Source organism: Athene noctua, chromosome Z (assembly GCF_965140245.1).
Source record: "Athene noctua chromosome Z, bAthNoc1.hap1.1, whole genome shotgun sequence".
In the NCBI taxonomy this organism is placed as follows: domain Eukaryota; kingdom Metazoa; phylum Chordata; class Aves; order Strigiformes; family Strigidae; genus Athene; species Athene noctua.
The window spans coordinates 71589973-71617667 of NC_134077.1; the positions used below are offsets into that span (position 1 = coordinate 71589973).

The window sequence follows — 27695 nt, forward strand, 5'->3', positions numbered from 1 at the left end:
CTGTTTCAGGAAATTCACAGCAGTTGAGCCCATGTTCGAGCAGTCGCTGCGCACACACTCTGCTGAGATGAGAACTCCACCGTGAACAGCATGGCTTACCTTATACGGGTCCATTTCTCAGCATGTAACCCACTCCGAAAATGTTTTAACTGCCCAAAAATTCACTGATTGACTGAACTCCATCAAGTGAGGCCAATGCTTTCAAACAAGATTTCTCTCAGCTTCACAGAAGGTAAGTTCTCAAAGTTGTAAACCCTAATTTTGCTACTTACTTCCTAAGCTTGGTCAGCCTCTCTGGGCAAAATGGCCAACCCATCTGGCTGCAGATGCCTCTAATATTTTGCAAGGTGTGACCATTTTCCACTGAGTAGCCTGAGTCTCAATACTTAGAAAAGTAAGAGGATATATATATACACACACACATATGTATATTTGTTCTCTGATCAGCCTCAGAAATAGGAGTTTTTCAGCACAGTTTCAACTATTGAGGGCAAAACTGGCTAAGGCAGTGTAAAAACTGGCAGTAATATCAATCTTATTTACTGCAAAATGGTAAATAACCAACAGGTAAAAAGACCACAAATCTCATTTCCCAACATTGTGACTACTCCTTCAGAAAACTGTACGCTTCTCTTAGTTCAAACTAATTCAGTGAGTATCAAAACAAGACAATTTCCTAAAATATGTGTTGAGAGTACCGGACCGAGTTTTCTTTGAAATAACCCAATCTTTTCCTACACAGGCTTCAGTTCTGCAGCAGACATCGTATCAGTGAAACAAAGCTGCACAAATCAAGCTTTCTTTTGCCCCTGGTCAAAGCACAGGCATTTAACAATTGTTCCTGTCAACAAATTCCTCCTCTCTTACTCACAGAAATATACTTGACTTCAAGCACACTCAGCCCAGTGGTTACGGCATAATGTAAACCAGCTATTACCCAATTTTCTGTAACTTTTATATTATAGCATATATGTATTCCTATTTATCTTTGGTAGACCACAACCTTTTCACTGGCACCGTCAGCTCTCTTTAAGGTCATCTGTCAGTCTAAACTGGGAGGAGGGGCTGAGGTTTCTGTTTGTTTGTTTAGTACTGCAGTGTGAAACAAATAACAATCCCCGGGGAAACAGTTTTTTAGAAATATTCCCTTAGAATGGTTACAGTGCAAATAATGTACTGGTATGAGATCACGAAAAAGAAACAGCAGAAAGGGTACAGGGGATTTATTTTTCAACTTAAAAAAGGGGAGGAAAAGAAGTAAAACACACTAGCTTTGTTACCCTTTTCCAATACAAGACAGATAAACAGAAGGTTAGTATGAGGTGAAAACTGAAGCGTACTTTCTCCATTTTTTTTTTTTTTTAAACTTGGACATGCTGATCAGTTTAGATAAACCCAAATGCATTTTATTTACCCAGAATCTTTTTCCTAACTTTTTCTATAAAACCTATCACTGCTTATTCACTTCAAAAGGACAGTTGGAAACTTACATAAATGTACACTAATCTGACTTCATATTGTGGTTCTAAGCTTGTTATCTATTGCAAAACAAGATGGTAAGGTTAGAGATTGTTTTATTCCATATTTAATTAAGCAAAATTCTAGCCATTTAAAAGAAATATGTCTTTTCTCATGATGACAGCTGAATGAACTGCACCTTTTGACTAAACCACATCATCAATCAGTTCAACAGTTTAGTAAAAAGAGACATTTCGTAAATGGTTGGAAGTCTGATTTTATTAGTAGTGTGAGGGATGGCAACTTTCAGCATGGCTGTGAATTGTGCCAGAGACACATTTAAGGGGAAAGCTAAAGCAAGGGTATGAGAAACAGGCAGGTACCGGCAGTACCACGGACTGGTACCAGCTCTCCACCCAGCAGCCTTCAGAATTGGCAGAAACGTTAGCTGAGGCTCCAATCGCAAGCTGTGCTTACACGTGACATGCTCCTTCAGCAACAGCCTAATCTTTGTCTATGTTTTCAGTTATCTCCTACTTAAAACAGGAGGGCCTTTCTCCAACCGCAAAGATTCCCTGGAGTAGCAAGATAAGAGTTTCATGTTAAAGTGGTAATTGTTCTACACTGTCCTCTAGCTTCGCTACTCAGTCAAAGCAGACCAATTGCATAAGAAGTTCCTTTGTAAAGTCTGTGCTTCCAATTTGCCTGCCATGTCTTACCACAGCTATACTTAAAATTACTGCCTACAAGGACAGAGCTGTGACAGAGCATCAGCATTTTGTAAGTTCCTGTTCAAGGCACTGATACCCAGACCATTTCACAGCCCCTTTCCATCACTTAGAGAATGGAAGTAAATGTCATCCAATTTGATCTCTTTGCTTGAAAGAAGTGTAATTTTGAACTGTATTTCAGTATCTAATCCAGCCTATATGACACTGCAATTTCTACCTGGTTAAGAAACTTAATATTAAGAAACTTAATTAAAAAAAGGCAAAGAGCAACGGGTAATTAAGAAATAGCTAATTGCAATAGCATATATTTGTGGATGAATTCTCAGTTGTATTCAAATTAATTAATAATCCAATGTGTTAATGAGCAGACATCTGAACAAGACAAGCAAAGAATACAGACCCTGCAAATAGGGAAATTAAGCTTGTTTAGTTAAGCATTCTGACAATCTGAATTCTACTTAACTGGCCTTAGGGACTTAAATATTTTTTGCATTAAATACATTGCCCAGGTCAAGAACTTCAATTAAATAGTTATTTTCCCCAAACCTGCTTGCTTCCTTTCCAGTAGTTACAAAAATAAGGTGCATCTTTATTTGAAAAGTTTCATGATATACACAGATATAACATCACTTATATTAATTAGCTCTTGCTTAATAGATGTCAGGTTTGACAGTCTGACGCAAGCCAAGGTTTTTTGTTCTGTCGCTTGCCTTTTTTTTTTGTTTTATACTTTTATCTCATGCAGCTAACACAAGTCACAGAAAGATGCTGTCACTTCAGCATCTGGATACCAGCTATTTGCAATTTAAAATGTTGTAATACACTCTCCTGCAATGTAATTAAGTTGACCTTAAAATCTTCCTGATAATCAGTCTCAAATCACTAATTTTGATTTCTTATTTGTGTTACATATAAGAGCTAAATGACATATTGCAATATACCTGATAAAAATACACTTTTGTGTATCTAAGGTAAGTTTTCCACAGAGGTGCCTGCATGGTGTGAGCTACCTCTTGTGCATAATTAGAAACAGTTTCTTACACTTGATAGCAACTCTTTTTCCTAACTCAAAATAAAAATGCAAGTGGATCTGTCATGGATGATCTTAGGTTCCTTTCCAGGAGAACCCCTTCTCTCTCTTGGTAGCAGGTCTTATTACAGAGAAAATGTAGAAACACGAACTCCACCATCTCACAGACAGACATGCTTTGGCATGAACGTCTCAGAACATGGACCTTTACTTATTCCAGTGTCTAGCAGGTTCTCTACCATCAGAAAAGAACTTCAGTTACTGTATCTCAATTCAGGTCTGCCCTTCAATATCTTTCAGTGTAGAGTAGCACTACTGAACTTCAATAAAGGATTGTCAGTATTCACCTGGATTTTACTCTCATGTTGATGCTCAAGTACAGGACAAGCATCTTGTTATTTAACTCAGTTTACCCATCTACCTAATTATCTATATATAAGGATGTCATTTTTAATTAGGACTTCATTTTGATAGTTCCTTCAAGATATCTGCACTTGATACACCTATTTATCCACTCCTAACCTTTGGCCAGGTCTAAACATAGCCAATAATTTTAGCATACTTCTCAATATCTAGCAATTGACCCTATTTCTTCAGCAGAATCCTCCTCAGGGGTTATGTATGCAGGACAGCAGCAATGCATCTTTAAAAGCAAATAAATGAGCACTCAGCTCTGCAGGACTTCAGATCTTCTGAGATGTAAGAGAATGAAATAAAAAGGAGAAAAATGCAATAATTTGCAACTCTGAGAACGGGTACTTTCTACCGAAAGTTTTCAGACCTGGAATACCCATTTCTCCTCAACAAGGATGCAAGATGGACAAGCAGTGAAAGGTGCTTTTGTCATCACTACATTGTGCTCTTTATGCTGAATACTGTTTACCATCTCTTTTATTATTTTTGGAAATAAACCAACTTTCCCATAGAACTATCCATACTGCCATCTACTGCAAAGTTGTTTTATAAAAAAAATAGAAAGATGAAACTGGTAGCTTTAAGGGAGAAAGCTGTCAGTGTGTTTCTCTCCTACACAGCAGCAAAAGGAGGTAAGAATTGCAAATCTCTCTTCTCAATGGCCAGTGCAGATATCGCCTACTGTTGTAACTGCAGACCACAATACCCAAAAATATGAGATAAGGGTTGGGAAGAAAGTCTTCACAGAAATGAGAGTTTATTGTTAAATCAGGTACTGGGAACAGAAGAGGTTTTTCTGTTCTCTTTTTAATAAGCACATCAATTATACAGAAACCAGGGTGTGTCTGGGAACCTAATGAAATGCATCCAGCAAGTGTCAGCCCACAGGGAAAACATGCAGCCTCACCCCAAGAGGGTGGCAGATGTTACGACAAAATTACTATTTGTGTGTTACACTAATAATTATGCTATGTCTGAAGCCAAAGCACTGCTGGCTGTGGTTGCTGTCAGAAGTAAACCGCACAGGATGATGGTTACACAGCTGCACAGAAAACCTCAATGCCAGGGCTCAGACGTGGCTGCCTCCTGCAGCAGTTTGTGAGCCACCACCACCAAAGGGACCAAGGGACAGGAATGAGCCACCAAGGCAATGAGCGGGCCCTTGAGCCGCTTTCAGCCCCAGCTTCCTACCAGGGATGAGTCAGAGCCGTGGGACATAGTGCTGGTCACTCAGCGCCGCATGCCCTGTCAGTGGGGTCACTGCAGGATGTGGAGGGTCCACACCACGTATTCAGCCTTCTGATCAGCAGGATGAGTAAGGAAATCATATTGCCAAGTAGGTATAGAGTCTAGCTATTTCAAGTACCACTGTCTAGTACCCAGAAAAAGTGCATCTATTTAGTGTGGGCTGTTTCCTAACCAAAGGATTTTCATGTCTCTACATTTTAGCACCCCACTTACACCATTAAGTGTGGGAGCCTGCCTCTGTCCAGAGGAGAGGGAGATGGAACTCCTCCCAAAAACAGGAGTCAAAACTTCCAGTAAATGCTGTAACTTACGCACTCCAGGAGTCTGCCTGCTTCCGCTACCAACTCAAAAAGGGAAAACAGTGAAACCAGTCTCTTCCATTAACTGCCCAAGTTACATGATGTTGATATTAATATCCCACTGCATTTCACTTGGGGTGAAGCAATGCCTCTGCAGGACCCCTGAAGAGCTCCAATTTTTTAACATTTTCAGTTTTTCTAGATGAAAAGCAGGAATGTTTGTGCACAGAATGATGCCCTCCTGCAGTATGGCATTTGAAAAAGTCACTGCTAACAGTGAAAAAAATTCCTTATATCAGCAGCCCGCTCACTGTCATTTTTATTATTTATTACGCCTGGGATTAGTCACCAGAAATTATACCAAAAGATCTCGTGTCCCAATAAGCCTGCCTACCTGTGGCTCTGTGGCAGAACATTCACACAGTTACTTTTGCTCAGCACTACTATGAGAGGAACCAGAGTGATTTTCCTGCTAGGAAAAGGCCTATCTCCTTGGATCCAGTCTTGTGCATGAGTTTCTTTTCCACCCTGGGCCTGGAGACCGAGACCAGCAACCCCAGAAGAGAATGGAAAGTTCTTTGGCTTTGTTATAAAGAAACAAGGTCCACAAATTTACAAAAAAAACGTACAGGCGTGGAGTCTAAAACTTTAAAAACCAAATACTTTGCTGCTGGCACAGTGTGAGGGAGACACTGCACTCTGATCAATTGCTAGAGGTTTTATGTGTTGTGCCCTAAATATCCTTCAAGAGGATCCCATGGAGCCCATGTACATTTGTGGAAAGTGGTTGCTTTCTGTGCTGCTTAGCTCACCTGCACTGCTAAACAGCACAAAGAGGAGAGAGCAGCAATCAGGGGACATGCTCCAGTCTGGCATCCTTCTTTTAAGTGGAATTACAAAGCTTTTTTGCTTGGTAATAGGAAGAGTTTACTTCAGGTGAGTGGATGGCACTGCAGAGAAAGGTAAACTAGTCCATGGCACAGACAGCTGCCTTGTAAATCCAATCACCCTTGCAACCAGCTGACCAGACTGTGTGGACAAGGCAGCAGTCACTTCTATCTACCCTTCTGCTGTCCTTCAGCAACAGAAAAGCTTTGTCCAAAACTGACTAGATCCATTACCTACAGTTGAGCCTCTACCTAAAGCCAAAAAAAGACTCACCCTTCCCAGCTTAGCAAAAAGCAAGGGTGGAGGAGGCTAATGGCCCAGTCTGGAAGACACCATGGTAAGATAACAGCAGGAGCCTCCCAAAAGCATTCATCAGCTGCTGTGCCAGCTCCAGGGGCTGTGGTAGTAGTCATCTATTACAGTGTCTCTCAAAGTCACAGTGGTCAGCTGGTACTGTGAATTTAGGAGGCATTACTTCTTCTTGCAGCTCTACTGTGTCATATCTGGGTCCAGGCTAGTCACAGCCAGTCAGTGGCCACCTGGTCACAACCCTGAGGGACAGTACTCAGGTCATGTGGTACCAAGGAGACTCCTCAGTGACATTTTAACCTGCCAACAAGTCCTACTGAAAAGCTGATCAGTCATAAAGCTGGCAGGGAGGGAAACAAGTCTTTTGGTCTGGGAGGGAGGAAGACTTGGCAACTCCTTGGCCAGCTCACCACATTGGCAATTCAGGTCTCACCATCTGAAGGCAGAGGTGATGAGTAGTGACACTGATGATATCATGGCCGTTAAGAGACCAGACCTTAGCAGCAAGGAAGGAGAGGAATTTTACTGGCAGAAAATAATGTTTCCTCCTCTCTTACACTACAACAATGACTACCAAACACTACGAAAAAAAGAATCAAGTCCTTGTTAAATATGTAAACCCTCTAATCTCTGCTAATGTATGCACAAACAGAACAGGATCTCCTTGATTCTTGTGTTCTTCCTCCTTGTTCAGGGCTAAAAACACTCAAAAGACTTCAAAATGGAAGACAAAAGAAATGTATTTAAAAGTTCCATGATCATATTTTTCCCAGTTTAACAAAAAGCCTCTAGCAACAGCAAGGAAATCCAGGTATTTTTCCCAGTATTCAGCTATCAACACAAGGCTGGGAAGGGAGAATTTCTGTACAATAAATACCAACATCCCCCCTTTTCAATATTTAAAATGTAGATTTCAGTGATTTTAAAAATTATTTGGGTTTTTTTACTGGTGTATCATAGAAAATTAAAATTTTCATTAAAAAAAGCATATCAAATCTGTGGCTTAAACTATGGAGAGGGAACAAATGTTTCCCAAGTTTGCAAAAACGAGGGGATGTCAGGCAGGATAAAAAGAGAAAGTAAAAATGAGGTGCATTCACACAACCTAAGTAACCCATGAAACTCCTTGCCACAGGATGCAGACTGAGCTAAAAGTCTCCACCTATTTAAAAACCCCAGATGGAAGAAAAATAAAATGTATTCACCTCCTAAGAGCTATTGGAACAAACTCATGCGGCTTGAGAAAGCTCTGGACCACTAATTGTTGGAGGTTGGTGGTATATTCTGGTAATGCATTGTGTGCCTGCTCTGTTCTTATGTTATATTCCGCGGGCACTCTTTTATGGCCACTGCCAGGGAACAGACTGAACCCTGTGGACCTTGACCTGATCCAATACAGTCACACCCCCATAAATAAAACAGAATAAAGTGACAGAGGGAAAGCACCACTTCACATAATTTCTTCCAGAACTAGCAGCATTAACAGAAGTGGTTTGAAGTGACTGTTATTTTAGTATTCAACCTCATCTTTTCATGGGCAAATGCATGCTAAATTGCAACTCTAGAGAGCGCCTAAGGATAGTGTAGTGAGCTTGCACTTCTCTTAGGGCTTTACAGACTTACTGGCTTTCTGGTCTTATTTTTTAAAAAAAACAACATGTAGTATTTCCAAGTGATTTAGAATGACATTTCAAAGGAGGCACAAGGTTTGTATCCTATCTCCACAGACACATGCCAAAACTTATCCAGAATTGCTAACTAAATTTCAAAGGCATGGAAATATTTGACTAGTTCTCTGTCAGGTTGTTCAAGAGTGCCCACAGACAGAACTTGTTTGTGGGGGTGTTGTTCGTCTCCTTGGCAAAAGGCCCTATTTGTAATGCCTAATGTAAGCTACACATTTCTTGAGAGGAGCCTGGCAAATCTAGGATTATCACCGACTAGGAAATAAGGGTCCTTTTCACACCCACAGCATGTTGTGCTGAAAATTTGTTCTTCTCAGAGAGGAAAATCTGCTCACCTTTCTAATTGGTGTGATTTATTTATATACACAGCATGTTATGAAAAACAGTATTTGCAAAGGAGGCCATCCTGTTGAACAGAGAGACAGAACATCCTTCAGGGCATACTCATGCAGATTTACACAGATATTACCTGATAGCTTAGTCCTAAAGCAGCCTGGCTCTTGAGAAAAACAGAGGCGCCTGCTGCCGAACTGCTGCAGCTGCTCACCCTCGCAACTGTTAGAGAGACTCCTGAGAACCTCTGAAGGTTGCTTTATTCATTCTAGGCTTTTCTTCCCCACTTCAAGTTGTGTATCTTGATAATTACTCCACGCAGCACCTTCTTCTCTGTTGAGCTACTTACTGCATACATCAGGACTTTTGGTGAGGGAAGGGCAGAGCCCCAAAGGAAAGCCAAGCCTCTGGAGCTGTTTTCTACCCAGAATATTCTAACATTTAAAAGGCAAAGCCTCTAACGGATTTCTTAAAAGACTGTTCATACAGGTTTACCAGGAGCAAAGCATGAATCCCAAACTGTACCACCTTCCCTCTGCTGAAACCCCCATGCCCCCACAACAAAAGCCTGCTGGGTTAGGGAGGCTCTGCAGCCCTCTGACCAATGGCGGCTGTCACATACAGCTGTCCCTGGGGACTCATCACAAGCCCTTGAGGACATAGGGCTGCTCCTTTTCCATGAAGGGCTCCAGAGGCAGCTGCTCAGCTGCCCACAGTTCAATTCTGCAGGCATAGGGGCATCAAGCAGCAGACTGGGATGTGCAGTGGGGGATTCTCACCCTGACATCAGTTGTGTCCTTGTCACAAATGCTGTATCTGAATACCTGGGTTCCAGTAAGTGCACTTACTGTACAAACCTATGAAACCCATCTATACTCACTTTTCTGCTCAGCTTGCCCCTCGTAGTTTCTGTACTAGGAGACAGGGAGGCTAGCAGGAGATTCTGATTAATGAGTCATATCCAAATCCTTAGACTAATTCTTTTGCATGATATTGAAGCCAATTCAGAATGATTTGTACAATATTAACACTGTGCACTATTAATACATTTTTAAAAAACAATCCAATGCAGACTAGATAAAGAACAATCCTATTTCCATATGGGTCAAAACTCTGACAGTCCTTCAGGGCATCTGACAGCTAATAGATTGCTTTATGTACAGTATCTTTCTTGGGGGCTGTACTTTTTCATTAGACTCATTCAGCACGTTTTGGGAAGGATGACCAGGAACACTCCATCCTGTAAAATACACAGCTGGGAGGTAGGGGAAACACCAGGGAGACAGAAGGGAGGGTGTGGGGAGCACCTCTGAGGTAACACCGCATTGAGAGTATATTGCTGAGCGCAAGGGTGTAGGCAATGCCCCACTGCAGCCAAAAGAGGCTGGGTGGCCTATGAAGGGACCATGAACTGCTACATTCATACAGACATGTGCTTAACAAAGTACTGCACAGTGGCAAAACCCACAGTTCCTCTTGTCAGCTTTCCAGACATGCTCTACAGCCAAGCACAGAAGGGGACTCAGGGACAAAGTGCCTATCAGTGAATGACTGTTGTCTGAGGTGTGTCTGGAGTTCTGAAGGCACAAGGAATTAGGAGAGATATTGAAGCAGCATGACGGCGCCTGCTCTGCTACAGTGCCAGCATGCCAGAGAGGGCTTTATGTAACTCCAGGGATGGGATTCAGCTTGCTTGGGCACTCCTGGACTGAGGACAAGTACCACAGGATAACTTTGACTTCCTTCTAGTTCCAGGCTGTAAGTCTTAGTGGTCCATAAATGAATGCCAAGGTCCACCACTCCCCTCCTGCCCCTGGCAAGAAGATTTTTGGTAGTGTCGATATGGATGGCTCAGAAGACCTGAGACCTGTCCCACTATGTATCACTGCGTTTAATGCTTTCAGCATGAAATGAACCATGCTTCTGAAACCTTACAGTCAAGTTTCAAAACTTGTGATTATTTTGGAAGCAAGTTGTGCTTTTATGCCTAAATACCAGGAGACAGTAGAAAGACTGATAGAATTCATCGAGAAGCCAATATACGCACATGGAGACAGTACTTAGATGCAACTTCTAACCTCATTACTCAAAACTTGGACACACAAATATATGCAAGGCCTAATACCAAAAAAAAAAAAAGAGGTACAAGATTTCTCTGATATCTGTTATTGCTGTCATCTAAAACCTAGAACAGCACTGCCAAGATAATTCACTTTGACAAAGTCTGCAGAAAACATAGAATAAACCATGAGTTTCAACTCACACAAGCACATTAAAACCTCCAAATTGTCCCTCCTGTTTAGATAGAGCTTAGACTAATTTTCCCATGATCACTGTGTGTCTAAGGTCTTCTGTTTCCTTCATACGTTATATGCATCTGGTAACAGGCTTGTAATAAAGATTTATGAAAACGCTCTCAGGCATTAAGTATAACACTGTTGGGATAAACACTAAATTCTCATAACAGAAGAAGATCTCACCAGTGGAACAGTTGTCGATTACTAACCTGCAATGACTGAAGCTGTACAGCAAACTCTTACTATACTTCCATATATCCTATGTAGAGCATCAAATAAGGACAGAGTACAGAAGCTGCTGTTCAGAAATTCAACCGTTTTGGCAGTGCTACATAGAATGTGCATGTTTATGTACCGTTACAGAAGGTACATAGGGAATCCTGTATACCAGATCGAGTATAAAATTTGTATGTTTGCTGAAATAAAAACATCAGTTCAGTTTATCTGCATATTGTCACTTGGTAAGGCACAAAACCCCACAATAAAAAACACTATTCCTTGTAGTTTGTCTCTACTTTGCCACTGATAATGTAATTCTCAGTTTCTCTAAAGCTTATCTCCTCCCTTACAGAAACCCAAGCCAGCAGCCCTACTTTCCTTCAGAAAGACACTTCATACAAATGGTCAAAAAGGAAAAAAAAGTTCCTGTTTCCTCTGAGACTTCTTCCTTTGAGAAACATGGCCTGTGCACAGGCATGTGAGTTGCTAGGAAAACCACCATCTCTGCTCCTGGACTAAGCAGGGTAGCAGAGTAGACAGCAAGGAGTCCCCTTGCAGGCAGCCAGCCACAGTCCTTAAATCAGGAGTCCTGCAACACACCTCAGCTGATCTCACCACCAGCCGCTGAAAGCAGAGGTCTTTCCAGACCTACCACACTGCCCGGGATCCAGCTGCTCCCTGGGTGCCTCACTGTAAGCTGATCGGACAGATGAACAACCAGAAAACATTGGGTTTTCTTCCCCTGTAGTGCTGGTTTGATTCCCATTTAGGCTCCCAACTCAGCTCACACACAGGTGGGCAGATGGGCTGGTGTGCTGGCACACAGGGAGGTCATGAAGCTGTACTCTCTGGGGAGGGTTTAATCCAAATTAAATCTGAGAGGCACAAACAGGGTGCCACTCTTTGCTGGCCAGATCTCCCAAAAAGGCACTCTTCCTTGTGCCTGCTCTCAAGATGACAGTGAGGAACCAACAGGAAACTTGTGTCCTTCCTCCCTCCACTGTCCCCCAAAAAAGGTTGGTTTGTCCTGCTTGCAAAGCAGAGTCAAGACAAGTCAATGCTTCCAAGACCTCTCCTTGGGCTCCCACAGATATCCAATTCATGGAGGGATCTGTAAGACGTAGAAATAAAGCCTGTGGCTATGCCATATTGCTGCAGCCTCGGGGACCATGGGACTATCATACACTGCCTTGATCCAATTCCCTTCTCCCACAAATCTTCAGAGCAGCACCTGTGGCAGTACCCACAGCCCTGTGGCAGGCAGTTCCAGCAGTGTTTGCTCTGCATGGAGGACAGCACCTGAAAATCTGCCTAACCATCATGGACAAAGCATGTAACAGTGCATGTGGTAATTATCACGTATTTGAACTGTAGTAATTATTCTCCAGGTTTAATTGCCCAGGGAACTGAAAGGGACAGATTAGTCTACTGGATGGTTGCTCCAGCATGTCTGCACATTCAAAGGTGTGACTATGACCTGCTGCTTTGAATGGGACCTCCTCATTTCTGTACCAGATTTTAATTTCAAGAACAAACAAGAAAGCAGCTTGAATTTTGCAGCAGCCTTACTCCACTGAAGTAGCAGTCATAAAGCCCATTAATGCTTTTTCAGCTTCTTATGAAAAGGACATTTTTCATAATGAAACAGCATAGTCATTTTTCAGTGCCTTTGTAACAGACAGTAATGCTATCTCCAATCACCTTGTAATCTCACTTGTAGAGCCTACAACAGAGAATAGTTTATAAACAACAGAAGCAAACAGAGATAAGGCAGTATTTGCAGAGCTGTTCAGGATACCAAGACCTGCCAGGCTTTTGAGAAAGTCTGAATTTATATCCGCTTGATATGTTTTAACTGTATGACAGGACACAAACATAGCTATTGCCTTTTATAAAGTTAGCCTGCACATAGTTTAAAATGTATGTACCATAACCGAGAGCCACCTAATGGACACTGCCTGCTATACCCGCCCCAAGTGTGCTCCTTCATGGAGCAGACATAGGGTAACTCCCTGCGCCTGCAGAGCCGTCCCGGCATTCGTGACTTTCAGAACTGTGACCTCAAAATCTCCTGAATTCCACGACTTTGGAAAATAGATTCACACAGATTAAGTGACAAAAGTATTCCAACAGTTTGCTGGCAAAAAGTTGATTTTCTTTCTAAACATGCACATTTTTATATGCACAGTGTTAGAGTCAAGAACAAAATAATTCTGTGCTTCCCAAGAGAGTAGGGAAAGATATCAGACTTCGCATATATTAGTTATCAGTACTCCAGGCAGAAAGGCCTCAGCTCGGCAGGGATTCTAAACCTTTCCTGATCACACAGGAGGAAAGGTGGCCATGGGTGCCCAAGATTAACACTAGTCAGATGAAAATATCCGTTATTGGTCACAACAAATGAAAAAAAAAAGAATCCATTATCATGGACATGTCTGAAGGTCTGCTCTCTAAGAGACTATATTTATGGACTGAAGCATGAACAACTACTGCCTTCTAAAATAAACCAAGTAATTTTACATTTCACTCTCTGTTGTGTAAGAATTAAACTGACTTTTGCAACTGCACGGTGAAATGCAGCATGTAGCATTTCCCTGAATTCTTCTGTGAAGAACAGAATACTGAATGTCAAAACAGAAAACAAGATAAATTATCACTGCCGCACAGTTCTGTCCTGTTCCCTATACAGGTTCTCCCTCTGAGACTTACTCAACTGATTATTTCACTAACACAGCAGAGGTTAGTTTTCTGCTGACCAGCATGTTGAATTAGCATTACTTGCTCTCCAAACCATGCATTTCTCCTGCCTGCCTTGTCTCTCCAGGGCACAACTGCCCAGCTTTGACCCAGACCAGGAAATTTCTCCAGCTGAAGGACAACGTGCTGAAGGACAGCCTATTATATGCAGAATTCAAACACATGCCTGCCTTTTCAGTTTTCCCCAAAGAAGAGTTTTTCCTAGTAACCCACTCTTCCTGTGACACCCCCCCCCCCGCCAGCAATCTGCTCCTTCCAAAACCACAGCGCAATACAAACATGCAATGCCTGCACCAAAATCCTGCACTCAATAACAAGAATACCTGTTCTGTCCAAAACCATGACTCTAAACATATGCTAAATGTTTACAGGGAAAGCAAGATCATTCTGGTTTTTATATCCAGTGCCAAAGAAAGGTGTATGTTTTATAACCTCAGTAACTATGAGGTTGTCAGTGGGCTAGGATATACAACTGTTAGGCCTCATTAATAAGTTCAAGAACATCAGACAGCCTTTTAAGAACCATGAATCACTGGCCATCTGCTAAGGTACTGTCACTCGAGGTCACTCACTGCCCTACCCACTGAAAAGCTCACAACAAGGCTGACCTCTGAGATCAGTGCTCCCCCCATCTTTGCAGCACACATGCCTGAAGGCACTCAGTGAACACTTGGCATGAAGCTGTGGGGAGACAACTCCAAACATGATCAGTGTAGCAAAATTTTACTAAATGCTAATACCAGGCAATTGTTTAAAATATTAATCTACTGCTTTCCTGCACCTGTTTTGTGATACAGTGTACTAAGAGAGATAGGATACAGCTCCATGAATGCCAGCTCCTTTAACTTATTTGTTAAACCAGTTTACAGCCACCACTTCTCACTGTTCCACACGGAACACTAGCAAAATAACATGCTGTAGCAATATTCATGATACAACACAGTTATTGAAGCTGAAGGCCTTTCCAAAGCACTCACTGAAGAAAATACAAGGAAGACAGAGATATTATGGAACATAAACACAAAATAAAAATTTAAGGAATACAGAAAGTCTTTTAGTTTCCTTTTTTTCCAGTTCTCCCATGAGGAGATAGAAGCCATCTGCAGCAAACTGACAGATGAAATCCACTGCAAAGTTCTGTTAAATTTTTTGTCTTTCCAAAGTTCTTCATTCCTCTAGTATAATCAATGCATTTATTTAGGTTTACAACGACACAAACAGTTGCAGGTGGTACAGATTAACTGAATATCAACGCAATCCTTATTATAAACTATTTTTAACCACATCATTACCACAAAGAAACTCCCATAACTTACATTTGGCATTTACAAACTAGTGACAAACTTGATAGCTGTCATAATTTTAAACACTTTTTTTTTTCTTTTTTAAAATTCCTCCCTGGCCTGATCAGACACAGCCATTCCCCATCTGAGGAGGTTATCTTCCCCACTGCTAGTAACTCATATGAAAGACAAGGTCATCTTGGTTTTGCTATACTTTTTGTTTTTTAAATAGCTAATGGTGAACTGCATACATCCTCAGTAAAAAATAAATCTGTTTCTCCTCCTTTGTCTGAGACTTGTTCCACAGAGGAAAGGGCTTGGAAAAAAAACATTAAATGAACCTTTACCAGAAATGGGGGAGGAAAGTGGGAAGTCGCTTAGGAAGAGGGTGATACTGCACCACTGGGAACTACTTTTGACTTTGGGGATTAATGGACTAGGACCTATTTCATGTTTATTTGGATTAAAATGCTACATAGATTTTTAACATTCAGACTCTTAATCTCTCTCTTCTCAGTCTCTTTACAAGCTAGTGGCTGCTGAAATACTCCGTGTGTTCAATCTTATATTTCAAGTCCTGTTGTTAGGAAAAGTGGAAAACTATTCCCATGCTTCCCACAAAGCTGGTTTTCCACAATGATCCATACACCATCACCAGCCTTACACTGGATCAAAAAAATCTTCACCAGATGGAAGAGTGTTGTGGCTTGTTGTCTTCTCTGAAGTCCTGTTATCTCCTACATATCCTTCCTTCACACCTGTCTTCTCTGGTTTTTGCTCTTACATTGTCTATGTTGTCCTGCCTGTATAGTCATTACTCCTATATGAAGGGCACATGCATTTGGAGATGAAGGTTCAGAGTGCAGAGTTCTCTGGATAACTGCTGTTGTTAGATCATATCTGACTTAAATGAATTATCTGTACCACCACCCTCAGAGAGCCTTTTCAGAAGTGCCCTACCCAAGAATAGAAGATTATATAGTACTGGATTAGGCAATCCTTAATGACCTACACAAGAGGAAGCATAAAAGCCAACCTCTGAAGCTCTTTACAGCTGAAATAATGCTTGTGATACTCCTTTCAAAATTTGAGCTTTAGAGCTTTTGTTGCTCAGTGTATTAGCAATATTGAAATTAAAAGACAATTACCCATCTCTAAAGCACATGCACAAATCTTTACATAATACATATTTAAGGCACTCTGTGTTCAAAAAATGCTGTGCTGGCAGGTTAGCATCACAGCTAATGGTGGGCTAGTGTGAGTTCAACAGATACTCTTTTTCTGAGGGGCAAACCTGATATAGAAGAGGTGCTCAGGGCTACAGAGTGAACCAGCAAAAGAAAGCTCCTTTTCCTTTCTCCTTCAGACCACAGTTCATTGCCCACGTGTGTCCCCAAGTCCTCCTGTGTTTGTAAGACTCCTTTGCCTTCAAAAGCCCTTGAACTTCTGAGCACTTTTTTCCTAGGTGTCCAAAGAGAAAACTTATTTCCAACACAGTCCAAACAATTACTCAGTGACCACTGATAAATCATAAATTGTTTCAGATACCAAGCAAAGGACACAATGCCTCAGTAAACACCCCTCCTTTTAACATAAAGAAAAATTGCTTGGGCTGTCCAAAAGGAGATTTCAGGTTAAATAAATTACTGATTCTTATTTCTATGCATTTTTAATTAAAAGCCAGATCCAGTTAACCAACCTCAGCCAAGCCACACTATTATGTATTTAAACTTAAGCTTACCTGCTCAGTCTGATCTCAGCCATGACTTAAAAGGAATTTCACAGGCACCTTAAAATGCACAGCCAGAAGTTAAATATAGACACATAAAATAACGAGATGCATATTTCTGCTGCAAAGTTACACTAAGCAAGCCAAACTCCTCCCTGAATAGAAATCCCATCAATTACTGACTTTGAAAGGTGGTCTCCTGGCTTCTCTATTTCTCTTTTGAAACATACAGAAATCTGCTGAAATACACCTTTTTTTTTTTTTTTTTTCTCTTTTTAAAGCAGAGGGAAGTTGGTACTTAATTTTATACTATAGAATTTGGAGCAAAGCAAAGGGAGCTGTTAACTTGAAGTGATGTGACAGAGAAACAAGTTTGAGATGGCAGTATTACACACAGATGGGGGGTAACCTGGCCAAGAACACTTTCCTTCTTCCCTACAATTTTCATTTGGTCAGAACAAGCAATAATCCATCCTTTGCTGAGGACAGATTTAAAATAAGATGTTGTGCCACTATTGAATTTGGCATGGGAACTCTTCTACCCTTTAGGAATCATGGACACATTCCAGCAACTCTGAAATGGATTTTCCAGTGACTCTTTTAAAGTTATTCTGAAATTTAAAAATTGGTTCAGAAAAATCAAAAATGCAACATTACCTGTTTACCTATCAGAGAATTAACTTTGAGATTTCTGAGGAATATTCCAAGCACATTATATATTACACTTTCAGCAAAGTCAGTGACAAATTCGCTTTTTACATCCTGAGGACTGACAGCTACATTCAGTGATAACAACTCCTAAATGCTTGTGCTTAGATGTGTTTTGCACACTTGTGACATTGTTAGCATCTGAACCTTCACACTGATATTTGGGAAGCAATAGCATTCATCTTTCTCTTGCACCCTTCTTTATCAGGGAAGGTAACATCACTGCTAATGCATCTCTATTGAGGCAGCTGTGGTCCCTCATCAGCTGTCACTGTGTGGAACCAAGGCAGCAAAAGATGTCAAAGCACTTGATGCCAAGGCAAATAAAGCACAGAAGGCGGGAACAAAACCTGCTAAAGACACTTGTGATTTCACTTCAAAGTAAACCACAGGCTCCATCTCAATGTGGTGACTCCTTAAAAATTGTACTTACCTCGAAACTATTTGGGGTAAAAAATACTTGGGTTTAAGACAAATTAAGCCCTACAATTCATGAAGTTCTCCAGTCTATTCTGTATTTTTAACCTCACCTTCCAGCATTGCTTTTCCTATAGGCATGCTAAAGAAGGCTTTCAGGAATACAATATGTCTAGCACAAAAAAAAAAAATACAAACAAAATTCTGCATTTTTATAGCACAGTACTCCAAGTGCACAAGAATATCCTGCATTAAACAAGAAGGAGGAAGGGTGAGGAACCTTGGAAAAACAGCTTAGGATCATGCTAGATCCAAACCTTATTGACACATTTTTCCATTTCAAAGCCAACTTCAGCACTGAGAATCAGATGATGTTTCAGATACTTCAAGTTTGCAGACAGGCAACACATAACTGCTTATTTATTTTGTAATTAGTTGGAGGTGCAACCATCTTCCCAAATAACATAGATCAATTTCTAACTACCCAGAAATTCTGCCATTTTTAATCACGTTTATTTATACTGCATACAGCTTAGTTCAGCATTGATGTATACTAGGAAAATCTGTGCAGCCATTCCTGAGCACCCTCGATAAGAGCAGCATGGAAGGGAAGAGGAGAACAAGAAAGCACTCTAGAGCTCTGTGTGTTGTAGACAGCAGATGGGTAATGCACCTCGGCACACCACATTTCATTGAAACTGCAGGAGAGTTGCAAGCCAAAATAGCCGTTGGGAGAAGAAGGTTAAAAAGTGTTCTGTCCTCCCGCAAAAAAGGACAGACTCACCAACTTCACTGTGGAAAGATAATCAATAGAGATCTCTAGAAGGACAAAACATGATTAGTTAAGACATTAGGCAAGGACATAGCTCTACTTAAAGCAAGTTTTACAGAAAACTCATTCCTTTTACAGCTGAAAGTTAGTTTCGGCTGGGTATCTAATGAATCCATTAAATGGTCTCATTAAGAATCAGCTTCTGTTAGTGCAGAACACCTCAGAACAGGGAATAGCATTATTATCAATGGTAATTTGCTAGAATCAGCATGTAATTCATTATCCTCACCATCTCTTCCAAATTAGTGCTGGGCAATATAGTGTAACAACAAAAAGGAGAAGAAAAAGAGATTTTGTCCATGATGATGTACCTATGCTGCACAGGATGAGCATGTCCTGCAACTTAGCCAGCAGAACCGGTGTTGGTACTGCAGGCAGGCTGAATTATGTTCTGCAATAAGCACTAATCCCACCCAAGGCTTTGACTGGCTGTGTGGCAATGGGCTGCAGATTTCAACAGTGAATCCAATCACAAGGCATCTGTGTTATAATCAAGACAGGTTTTGCAGCACGGATCAAACGCGGAAGAGGCTGCTGAGGTTTGTTCCACCCAAACAAGTTTTATACATCTTTTCATACCAAGAGAAGGGAGAACAGAAAGAATAGTTTTCTTTCCCTTATAATAGGGCATGCCGCAACTAGTCATAGACAAAGCACTTGGCTTTACACCTGGGTGGGGATGGATGCGACCACACACATTTTACCCCTCCTACCCCATGCTTTCAAAAAGAGAATATTTTAGGTAGTACCCTTCCAAAGAATTGAAGGCTATCCCCTACATATACACCTTAATTGCTACACTAGAAGAAAAATATATTTTGATGCAGTTGAAAAGGAACTGGAAAATAATGGAAGGCTGTCTGATAACTTTTGTTCACGAGCCAAGCCCACTTGCCTCACTGCTCCCTACCATTTTGCACATTTACACTGACTGCTAGGAAGAGTCTGTTTTCCCTTGAGGAAACAAAAAATTTTATTTTTTTAAGATCAACTACTTTCAAGTCCTTTTGCATCATGCCATTCCTGCAACACCTGCACCAGCTGTGTGGGACTAAATTTTGTTCTATTTATATTTCTCATAATACTTAATAGGAAAAAGATTTTGCTACAGTTGTCCCTGTATTTTAAGCATGGCCTGCAGAGATCAGCCATGTGAAGCTGATCTCTTACCACCTCATCCATCCCACTCTCCAGGCCTCCTCCACAATTGCTTTCCCAAGGGTAAAAAATTTGGGATGGTAGCAAGCAACACTCAGGTCACTTACATAGTAAATTTCTAATCTAGATAACTTTCTGAAAGTCACTTGAGCTTTCTGGACTAAAGCATATTTTGCTAGTATGGAGAAATTAAGAAACGTCAAATTACATCAAAGCTCTTTTGTGTTTGCCAGACAACTTCTGATTGACTTTCAGGGAGGTAAATTAAGAGACTAGAGTAACTTCATCCATGCACTGTCTGTGGAGAGTTCCTAGCCACAGAGGAGAATCCATTCCCACCATACTTTATGATGTTTCCTTTTCTTAGAAAGAAGCCAGCGATAGACACTATTTTAGACAAGCACCATAAACAAGGAATTTTCAAAATTTTATTTCACTATCCAAGTATACTTGTTTCAGAAAAATTTACACACACACTTTCACAATCCCAAAACCATCTGAATAGAAGAAGGTTGTAACAAAGTATGAATTACAGTAACATGGCTGAAGTGTCTTTCTGTATGAAAGCACAAACAGCTGCACACTTGCTCCAAAAACAAAAATCACAGGCACATCAGTGTCCAATTGTTCCTATTTTCTGTAAGATCAAATCAAAGTATCCTCTTCGACCAGCACAGGATTTTTCGCTGCCTCTATTACATCAAGATTGCATAAACATTCAGACTACCAGAAAATTTGTGACTTTGATTAATAAAGTGAATTATTGCAGACCTATCAGATGACCTATGGAGAACCTACCATTGCCCTTCCACAAGAGTTTTCTGTGCATCAAGCAAGCCACAAAATTAATGATTTTGAGTATCAAAATAGTGTTCTTCAAGATGCTGAAGCTTTCATTTAAATCCTCACAGCCCCAAGACCCCTTAAGGATAAATTATTTTATACTAGCAGTGAAGGAGTTAAAGATTTACAAAGTCAGTAAGAATTCATAACTTTCGCATTTTAATCATTCATAGCCACTGTATTTGATTTACCCCACAATTTCCATCAGAAAATGAAAAAGTTCTGAAGAATGAGTTATTCTCAACGTAAATCTCCAGCAAGCCTCTGTCAATCATGTTAGTTCTTTCCCCATAAGCTTTTCCTGCCTCCTGATTGAAACTATACAACCAGTTTAATTACTTCATTACTGAATGACTTTTTACCTTGAAAGGCTGTAAATATATGGAAAGCTAAACTAATACACAGTGATTGTCCATGAAATAGATGAAACCATTATAAACATCAGTACAACTTGTGAAGACCAACTATATCCATACTTTTCAGTATCCTAACATATTTACAAAGTTAAAAAATTTAAAATCTGTAGAGGTCTGGAACACCTCTACCAAAGTATATGTATGCACACATGTAAGAGGGAAATAAACAATTCCATACTCAAATACAACATTTGCTTGCCACAAATTGTACATTCCTTCTGCCATATTAGAATAACAACTTGTGGGAAGCTACCATTCCAGAAATTATAGCTTAAAATGAAGTTTCAGTGCTGGACATTTGTTGGGGAGACTAAGCCTTTTGATAGTTTTGCTGGCAAGTTTTATTTATTAATTTCCAGGGTGCTGAGCAGCTCTTTGTACCTTTGTTCAACACAGGGAAAGAACTGTTTAGTTTACAGCACAGTTTTATATGCAAATTATATTCAGTAGACTCTACTCATCATAAGTGTCAACAGGAAAAAAGCATGACAAATGTAAGACGGTTGAGATTTTTCACCAACTTTGAAGGAACACTGAAATTACAAAGCACACCTAACTCACTGGTAAAGCATTTTCTCTAAGCATGTGCTAAATCATGTATATTAAAGGATTTTTCTCCTAAATCTACTATGACACTTTATGGTCCATTTTCCATTTCTAAATATTTGTTGCAATTAAAAAAGTCCTGTCTTTTGCATACAAACCTACTGTTTATACAGTCACTTACTGTTTGCTTAGCTGTCCCAGAAATGAAGCTTGTTTCTAATCTGTGGAAACATTTTCATTAGATTAAGTAGCACTGGAGAAAAAGCAAGCTTTCACCCCCACACAAATCAAAATTCAGGAGGAAATTCAGAGTTCAAAATGAAGAGATATTTTACTGCCAATAGGGGAAAAAAAAGTCTTAACAAATCAGCCAGCTGTTGCACTAACAACATCAAATAAAGAAATTGTGGAGCTTTATCAATAATGCATGGCTGCGCACAGACAATTTATAGCTGTTTTCCATCACTGGGTATTGTGTAGTACTAAATTAAGTCTACAAAATTCAAGGACAGTCCACCCACACAGCTACTGTAAGCCAGCCAGGCCACTTTGAATAAACATTTTAAAGGCATAAAGTGAGTTTTATTAGCATGCTGAGCCATAGTTCCTTGTGGACAAAGCAGCTCCTTTGAAAAAATAAAAGTACATTTACCAGAAGGAGAGATGAGTTACTCTTTTGCCCTTACGTGTAGAGAAATAGCAAAAATGAAAAAATATACATGCAACAACTCAAACCCCTGAATTTATTAAGATTAAAACATGAAGGAAGAGAATTTATTTGCTATACTAGAAATTGATTGTCAGTCTCAGAAAATCCTGAGAGGTGCTGAACTGGTCTGGTTCTGCCAGCAAAAGACCTAAAACCAAAAGAGCTAAAAGGTGGATTTGACAGGTTTTGTTTACATTTAGGTAGCTCCGAAGATTAATAGACTTATATTTTTAAACTTTAAACTTTCACAAGTCATAAATCAGAAAAGCACACACGAGGCTTTCATCTAAAGAACTAGTTATTGTACTGAAATCACCTCAGCAACATTCATGGCACCAGTAAACAAGCGAGAAGTTGGCAACCCCCACAGGCCAAATTAACCAAGAGACAGTATGCCACAGGTGGTTTGCTTTCATTCAGTCCCATCTCTTCCTACCACAGCAGTCCCAGCACTTGAATGCCTTAAACACAAGAAAGCATCAAGGAACTTGGAGCTCACGAGCTGGCCACCAGCAGCAAAAGGATGCAGACGCCAGGTCTGCATACCCAACAGTTTTATCCAGGCTCTGCTCTGGCAGTGGCCAAGGTGCCAGCTGGGTCCTCTCCAGCTTGGTTTCAGGTGTAACCAGCCACAACATGGATGGCAGCACCACTAGGAGGTGGGTTTGGGTCATGCTGCAGGGCTGCTACTGCTGTTTCTTTTACAGTCACACTGCCCAGCTTCCCTCTAAAAAACAGTATTGGCAAATGATGATGTTTGTGACAACCTTTTCATAACCAGACCATTACTCCAGGTGGGACACTCCAGGTCCCTCTGGTAAATGGCATGACAAGATGACGTCCCTGCCTAGAAAAACTACTTTTGTACCATGTGGGAAGGTGGAGTAAGTAGCACAGCATGGCTGGGCAGCTTGATAGCTTTGTGGCATACTTAAGCACAACCACAACTAAGAGAAGAAAGGATGCAAGAAACAGGACTTCAGCCACATCTGTTGTAAGTTGATCAAGTAGAAATATCTGGCCAAATAAAAAAAATGTGACTGCATTTATTGTGCAGGTGTGGATAGAAAAAAACCAACCCTGACCATTGGTACATGGATTTGCAGGCACCTTAATTTTCTAGATGCTACCGTATAGCAAAGTTTAACTTCACTTAAAATAGACATGCTTTCTCAAAAATCAGATCCCCTTGGCAGGTGCAAATATCTATGGACCTCTGAAGCCAACCAATCAGTGTGTAATGACTAAATCTTCTCACTACATGTGCCAGGGCAACCAACTCCTAGCCTTTGGTGAAGCTGCTTCACCTCTGTGAAAGCAGTATCTGTCTGCTCTGTCCTTACAGGCAGAAACTATCACAGACAACACTGTACTGAGATCTAGTCCTGGTTTTTTATGAAATCTTTTAGATTTTTAAGATAAGCAGAAGACCAAAAAAACTACACTTAGGGCTTAGCTAAGGAAATCAGCTGCTGGGTATTTGTATTTTAACCTACCAGAAGTGCAAAGTTTTCTTCAGAAGGTTGGTTGGATTTTTTTTTTTTTTTTTTCCATTTAGTAGGTTGAGTAAAACCTTTGGCTAAATCAAGGCTACAGGACACAGCTTTGAGAAGCCCCAGACAATCCCACTGAAGCAACCTTGGCTTTATAAAATGGAAATTAATTTTAATAAGTCTGTTGCTTATCTCACATTGCCAAAGTCTGTGTTTCAATTAGAAGCACACTGTTTTAATGACTTGCACAGGGATCACATTTAGTGAAGTTCAGAGAGACACAAAACTCTCTCAGGCCCTCCCCATGGAGAGTATTGTTCCAGTGGGATGCTGGCTTCATAACTCACAGGCAAAAAGCACTGAGGCGGTCACATTAGTATTTCAAAGTATCTCTACAAATGCAAAATGGAATGCCTTGAGCACAATGGAATGTTACTGTGTTGCATGTAATCATGGGCACATATAATCTTCAAACACTATTTTATGATGAGAAATTGAGCCCACTTCTCCAAATACTTGCTAAATTAGTAGTGCTAGTGTATGTAGCACCTTCTACAGTGATGGCTACTGCCATTAATGCCTGTATTTTCCTCTCCTCTCTAACACCAAGTTACAGCCCAGCGCTACTCAAATGTAGAGAGTTTGCTATGCCACTCAGTGTAAGGCCATGCAAAGAAAATATGTATGTATATAGTTCGAGGGGGACTTAAATTTAGAGAATTTGAGAAGCCCATCTCTTCCTCCCACTCTCTCTGTACCCACAGCCTTGTGATGAGAGCTGACACAGGAGCAGCCTTTACTGTCCACTTCTTAGCAACTGTACATGGTGCTCCTGTGCTTTCTGAAGGGCTGACCAGCAGCCTGCAGTCATCACTACTTTGGTTCCCCAACAGCAGATACAAGTCCGTTCAGGGTTTTCCGGCCTTTCTGCAATCACAATTTTCTTCTCTGTCTGCATGTGTTTCCTTACAGCCTACTCTCCTCTCCTCCCACCCCTGTACTTGCATGGCCACCCATGCATGCCACCAGACATCCAGGCTGTGACTGTCCTAGTTCACTGGCATCTGCTACACTGTACTGCACAGCCAGGTCTAGGGACCTGCAGGGACAACCTGAGAGTCCCTCTATAAATATATCCACATTTCCTCTGCTTAGAAGCCCATGCTTGGCTGAGGGTTCACACTTCTCCAGCCAGGACATGGCTGTGGCACACAGCCACAAGCCTAGTTGCAGTGATAATGTTTCCTTATTTAGCCTTTTCTAAGCACTTCTTTTTCCTGACAGCTACAGCCCTACCTCGGCACCCAGAAGCATTCATGACTGGTTTCCCCCAACTCCTGTACAAAGCACTTCTTTGCTACCAGAAAAAACAAAATTCACCTACAAATGCTCTTCCCAGTGAAAAGAAGGAGCTCCAGAAGAGCGAAAGCCCTGGTACAGCCAAGCAAATAACAGCATCCTGCAGAAAGGAACAGGCAGCACTCTACAAGCAAGAGCCCAGGGCTGTCTGAAACATGGTGGCATGAGGTCTGCTCTGGAAGCGCAGGCAGGCTTCCCCGTCACGGCAGCTTGCCACAGGTGCATTGCAGCACCCTCTGCTCCCTCTCTGAACTGAGTTTTGCGCAAGAGAACCAAAGGGAGAGACACTGGAGTCTGGATACATGCACCTACACACACGCACACACCCCACCTAAATCACAAGTTTGGAGAGTAATGAAGAAAGGCAGAAGAAGATCTGCTCTTCACACTTACTGCGTTTCACAGTTTGGGAAAAACAACTGGTGCCCCATCATCTTTGGATCACTAGATTCAGTAGAACTTTACCTGTCCCAACAGCTGTCAGCAATTCAAGGCCACACCTGTAAGCGCAAGATTTACTCCACGCTCAAAAGCCAAACAAGCTGTCCCCCACTGCTTCATTTCACTCTGATTAAAGCAGCAAAAGCAGCACAAAACAAGAGTTAATCTGCAGTGAGTTATTCTAAATAGTCAGAATGGTCAAGAGACTAAACCTTTGCTCTTCAACATATGAGATCAGTTTTAGGTGTGTCTTATCTCTCATCCAAACCTGAAGAACATTGCAGTGCACATAAGGTGGGCAGTGACAGTCACCAAAAATAAATAAAAACAGGAGGGCAGCTGCTACTTCAAACAACACCTGTCAAACCTGAGGGAATCCAGGAATCAGTAGCAAAGAGAGCCTTTACACGGGGATTACTCATCTGGATTTCTTTTATTACAGATTTAATTCAGGCCCTCCCTTTGGTGTTGCTCTTAACCTGATTTGTATCTTTGCACAGCAACAGCTCACCCAGTCCTTGGTCACTGAAATGACTCGACAGCAAGAGAAGACCATGCTGTGCACTGGGCATTGCACTAACATACTCTCCATTGGTCTAGTCTGTGGCTGGTCTACCGTGCTGCTGAGAAAAAAAACACAGCAGCAGCACTACAGTGCAGTGAACTATGGATCCAAAAGATGGGTACAAAATATGGGTAATTAAAGACAGCAGCAACTCTAGCCAAAGCAGAGCTGTCACTTTTCTAGCTACAGTTGCTTTTAGCTTCTTACCTGAATTTCTCCTGGGGTGAAGAATTTGTCTCAGCCTGACATCCCATAGGAACTGACGACTATATCTTTTTACTACTAGAACATTATTAATGCACAGATGAAGGACTAAGACATTCTAATGGAGAGGTATACAAGTACTTAAGAGTGTAGAATTAGTGGTTTAAGAAAAGAAACCAAGTTCTTTCTTCATTGCAGCAATTTTTACCTTACTGAAGTCAGTCAATTTACTCATAAATAACAAATACTGATAGCTGGTTCCAGTCTAAAACTTCATGTACATACGGTTTATTACAGAGTAAGAGGTGGGAACGGGACATCTGTCCCCCTCCCTCTGCTCCTAACAAAATAAGTCACATCTTACCTTAAAACATTGTAACAGAAGTGCCAGTCCTCTGATATTTAAAAAGGCCTAAAGGAAAACTAGAAATAATGCAGAAGATTCAGCTAGTTCAATGCTTCAGCATTTGACAGTATATTCAGGAACCTGAAAGTCATCCTACAAGAAGAGAAATGAAAAGCACCAATTAGTCACTGTACATGTTGGGCAACTTATCATGTGCTTAAAACTGCTGATGCCTGGTAGAGCCACACTGCTAAACAATAGTGAAATTGCCAACAATTGTTAAGGCTAAATAATTTTTTGCTTCCAAGGTGAAACGCACAAGCAGTATTTTGGTTAGAGCACCCTGGAAAGAAAGCATGGATCTTGCAATAGCTAGGTCGCTCTGCACTGCCTTGCCAATTTAAATCCTCTTTGTTCAAACAACAGTCCATGTGAATGAACAGAAACAAAGCTCCAGGCATGTCAGGATACACCAGCCATGCCAGTTACAAAACCAAAACAGTAAGTGTTTAAGGAACAGTAACCTGGTACTAATGTGAACTGGGAAATGCAGCAGAAGCCCATGTGAGCTAAGTAGTAAGACTACATAAGCCAGAATGTTGGTGTACATGAAAGACACATGGAAGTACATTATAGACGGCAGTAAAAAGAGAGACATCCTCAGACTGCTTTGTCTCATTTCCCTGAATAGGCTTTTAAAAAAATTCTCACCTTGAAAGGACTCATATATACTCTCAACCCTTACTGAGTCAAGGCAGTGCAACTGCAGCTAAATTCATGCCTTCACCACTACCGCACATGAAACAGCTCTTTTCCTCCACAGCAATTCAGCAAAAGTGTTCTGTCACTACAGTTTAGACACTTGTTTTTCAGTTCCAACTCACCTGGCACGTTTAATCCCCCTAATGAGCAAATTTCTCAAAACCAGAAGCACACACAGAGACATCATTCCTCGCACCAAGACATCCTGCCTCACAA

General features: G+C 41.0%; 1 long non-coding RNA gene across 1 annotated transcript in view; it reads right to left on the reverse strand.

The window, feature by feature from the left end:
* LOC141973401 (uncharacterized) overlaps nucleotides 1–27695 on the reverse strand; it is a 78900-nt gene that overhangs the window by 17420 nt on the left and 33785 nt on the right. Inside the window, exon 2 of the long non-coding RNA XR_012635517.1 lies at nucleotides 26736–26870. This is a non-coding gene — a long non-coding RNA (uncharacterized LOC141973401). The remainder of the gene's footprint in view (nucleotides 1–26735; nucleotides 26871–27695) is intronic.